Genomic DNA, 4,636 nt, shown 5'->3' with positions numbered 1-4,636 from the left:
GGGGAGGAGCCACAACGCTGACTGACAGCCCAGGGGAGGAGCCACAATGCTGACTGACAGCCCAGGGGAGGAGCAACAACGCTGACTGACAATTCAGGGTAGAAGTCACATTGCTGACTGACTTTCCAAGGGAGGAGCCACCACGTTGACTGACAGCCCGGGGAGGAGCCACACCGCCGACAACATTTATAGGGGAGGAGCTACTTAGCTTGACTGACAGTTCGGGGAGGAACCTCACCGCCGAATGACTACACAGAGGAGGAGCCTAGACCAGAAGAACTGGAAGCTTCACACCGCTGACTGCCAAAGAGGAGGGACCAGGACTCAGATGGGCGGGGCTACGCGCCTCTGAGAGACCGGGGGAGGGGAGACGGGATGTGGGCGGGTGTACGGGCTTTGAGTGGCATGTGCTGTGGAGTGGACGGGAAAGCAGACATTACCTCAGACAGTTGACACGGCGGAGGGGAACCACCGGGCTGCTAGGGTGGGGAGCCGGGGTACTCATCGTAATATAAGTGGGGGCAGCGGGACTCTAGGGTGGAGTGTTCCTAGTATTGAAGACCCTGGGTGGGGGAAGGGTGCAAACAACTCAAATTCTACCCCTTTGGGGGTGGAGGAGGGGTGTACATAACTCCATTCATAGCCCTCAGGGGTGGAGGAGGGGTGTACACTTCTCCATTCATACCCCATGGGGGTGGTGTACACATCTCTATTTGTACACATGTCCATTCATACCCCGTGGGGGTGGAGGAGGGGTGTACACATGTCCATTCATACCCCCTGGGGGTGGAGGAGGGGTGTACACATGTCCATTCATACCCCCTGGGGTTGGAGGAGGGGTGTACACATGTCCATTCATACCCCTGAGGGGTGTACACTTCTCCATTCATACCCCCTGGGTGTGGAGGAGGGGTGTACACATGTCCATTCATACCCCCTGGGGTTGGAGGAGGGGTGTACACATGTCCATTCATACACCCTGGGGGTGGAGGAGGGGCCGTGTCTCCCCTCCCCCCACATACAGCGTCTTTGGGAAGAAGTCTTCAGCACGTACCGAGCCCCGGGTGACCACAGATGAAGAGGACCTGTCTACATCACCGAGTGCAACCCATCGGGGTCACCTCTGGAGCACCTAGTAAGATGCCCTGAACTGTGTGACAATATATAAAACCAGACAGGGGTTCTAATCCCTCCCCACTCCATACAAAACTGACACTGAGGCCCCCGGGGGGCAGGCCGTCCTTCGCTACCCCCCCTAATAGTCCTGAGATGGGGGTGGGGAGTTCGATGGTAGTTTTGTTTTGGGCTGGCAGAGCTCAATAGAAGTGACCTGTCCACACAGATGTGTTAGGGTGCAAGGAGCAGAGCGGGGCCCTGGGGTTGGGGGGCCACAGAAGGGAGGGCCGTAGAGACAGAAAATGTGTGTAGGAGGAAAGCAGGAGCGAGGAGGATAGAAACAGGGCGGTTCAGGTGGCTAGGAAGGGAGCAGAATGTCCAGGAGCGGGTCCCTGGGGTTGGGGGCCACAAGAGGGAGGAGTATAGAACCAGGGTGGATAGGAGGGGAGCCGAATGGCCAAAAGCAGGGCCCCAGTTTTCGGGACCATAGGAAAGAGCCACACAGAACCTGGTTAGAACAGGTAGTTAGAAGAAAGGATGTCAGGAGCTGAGTAGGGCCCTGGGGTTGGGGGCCACAGGAGGGAGCAGTAGAGGAGATCAAGTTTAGGGCCAGAGTGGGGAGCAATAGGGAGCCAGGGCAGAACAAGTAGTTAAAAGGGGGGTAGAGGATGCTAGGAGCAAGGCGGGGCCCCCAGAGTTGGGGGGCCACAAGAGTGAGCAACTGAGAGCCAACCCAGGGTATAACAGGTGGCTGGGAGGTGTCTGAAATGGGCACCCAGCTGCTGAGTTGGTGTCATTGTCCCTCTGGGAAATGAGGGCCACCGAATCCCCAGTGCTGCGAGCGGACATATTCCACATTACACATGATTATATCTTCCTGCACACTGAACATGCTGATTGCCTGGCTGTCATGACCATCCACAGGCTTCAATGCTTTGAGTCACTGACCCGGAACAAGTCCGCAGGAAAGGGCTCCTGACACTTATGTCAGTACTGAAGCCAGGCGCCGGGTATTTTCAGGCGGAGGGCCCCGGTGTGACATTGGCTTTCATCTGCTTGGTTTCTAAATGAAGTTTATTATTGTTATTTGTATGATGACTTCCTGGCCCGGTGACTACACAGGCAATAAAGCCTGACAGAGGTTCTAACCCCTCCATACTTCCACAACTAAATATCGTGTATGTATATATGTCAGTTTTGGTTGGATTTGTACTTCACTGTCTACAGAGCTGGAAGATTGCAAATGTTAATGCCTGTAGGGAAGAGTGGTGGGAATTGGGGGGTCCCCATGATCTAATATCTGTAGCATAGCAGAGGGAGGTGGGAATGGGGGTCCTCACAATCTATTATCTATGGCTTTGTGGAGAGAGCTGGGAAATGGGACTCCTCATGATCCAACATTCATGGTGTAACAGAGGGGTGTGGGAATTAGGGGGGTCCCTATGATCTAATATCTATAGCATAGTGGAGGGAAGTGGGATTTGGGAGTTCCCCATGATCTAATATCCATGGCATAGTAGAGGAAGGTGGGATTTGGGGGGTCCTCTTGATCTAATATCTAGGACATTGCGGGGGGAGGTGGGATTTGGGGGGTCCTCTTGATCTAATATCTAGGACATTGCGGGGGGAGGTGGGATTTGGGGGGTCCTCTTGATCTAATATCTAGGACATTGCGGGGGGAGGTGGGATTTGGGGGGTCCTCTTGATCTAATATCTAGGACATTGCGGGGGGAGGTGGGATTTGGGGGGTCCTCTTGATCTAATATCTAGGACATTGCGGGGGGAGGTGGGATTTGGGGGGTCCTCTTGATCTAATATCTAGGACATTGCGGGGGGAGGTGGGATTTGGGGGGTCCTCTTGATCTAATATCTAGGACATTGCGGGGGGAGGTGGGATTTGGGGGGTCCTCTTGATCTAATATCTAGGACATTGCGGGGGGAGGTGGGATTTGGGGGGTCCTCTTGATCTAATATCTAGGACATTGCGGGGGGAGGTGGGATTTGGGGGTCCTCTTGATCTAATAGCCATGACTCTTTGCTGGAAAGGACAAGGACGCCCTCTGCGTGCCGCGAGTCAAGATACATTAAAGTGCCAGCGCAGATCATTTTATAACATTGTCAGGATAGAGGGCCGAGCCACAGAGCGAGTGGCCAACCGCGCGTCCCTGGTTTTCGTTTTTGGGATCTGTGATGGAAGTGATGACATCCAAATATCTTCCACGTTAAGACGGCAACGCTGAACTTCCAAACAGCCGTCCTTTCACTTTCACTCACTAGGTGGCGCCGTCAGCACAGCTCCAGTCAATACAAGTGACTCTGCACTTCCCAGCTTTGCCAGCAGATGGCGCCGTCTACTAACAATTCCTCTCATTGTATAATAGTTTCATGCTGGGACTTCCAATCCAGGGTTAAAGGGCAAATGACTTCGTGTCCATGAAAGCAGCCATTCTGCTGGTAGGATGGAGAGTGCACTGAAAGCCATCGAAGCTTGCGACATGGCTAGGATATGGGGGATCAGGTGCCCTTATGCCGCACAGCCATGTTTCAGTAAACTCCTGTTTTTGAAATCTTTGTTGCATCTCTGTGCTGCAGCTCACCCACAGCTTCTTTGCAGCCACTTCCTGTCTACATTCTAACGACTACATTTCATTTCTCAGAGTGGCGACAGCAGCGGACCATGCCTGTGCAGTGTGTGTTGAAACTTGCAGTCTCCATTGGAAGCCCGTGTGATGTTGACAAAGTGGGAGGACAATTGGAAGACTGGGACATAGCATTGTCACCCTATAACAGGAAGTGCCTGAACAAGGACCTCCACAGCAGGATCACCAGAGATTAGAAATGTACATCGTATGAGAGTTCAGCGATCGGGTTTACCTCTAGCAGCTGTCAGATTTTCTTGTATCATATCATCCTTCAGTTGTCACGGCCATCTGGAAGTTGTGTGTGCATGGGGAAAATACTTCCCTCACTATCATGATTCTGATCTACAGCACCCGTGTGCATGCAGCGGGAAAATACTTCCCCTGCTAACATGATCCTTACCTGTGATGCCTGTCTCTGCGTGCCATTTATAACACCATATGTATATATAGATTTGTAAAAAAAAGAGTCAAGAAAATTTTCCTTAAATGTTTTTTTTATTATATTTTTATTATTTTTTCCATCAGCCTTCATTAAAAAAGCAAAAACAGAAAAATAAGCAAAAAAAAACAAAATTAAATAATCTTAATATTCCCTCTTTGTCACACCAGTGTAGAACTTCAAGTAAAAGTGTTTTCAATAAGGGAAGGCACACCTCTCGCCACCACCCCCACCCGCAGCACCTTCTCCCGGCCTCGGGCCACGCCGGGTCAATTTGTTTAGTGCAAGGACAGAAAGACAAAAGGGGACGAGGGGGCTAAAAGCGAGCACACCCAGGTCCACCGTGTCCCCCCTGGCCGGCCCGGCCCATCCCGAAACTGGGAGAAGTTCCGGATTGTACCAGCCCAGTCTAGAACCGCACGAAGCCGCCAATCATCCC

This window comes from Nanorana parkeri, unplaced genomic scaffold (genome assembly GCF_000935625.1).
Source record: "Nanorana parkeri isolate BGI_ZX_2015 unplaced genomic scaffold, ASM93562v1 scaffold947, whole genome shotgun sequence".
NCBI classification, from domain to species: domain Eukaryota; kingdom Metazoa; phylum Chordata; class Amphibia; order Anura; family Dicroglossidae; genus Nanorana; species Nanorana parkeri.
This window is presented reverse-complemented; position numbering follows the sequence as displayed.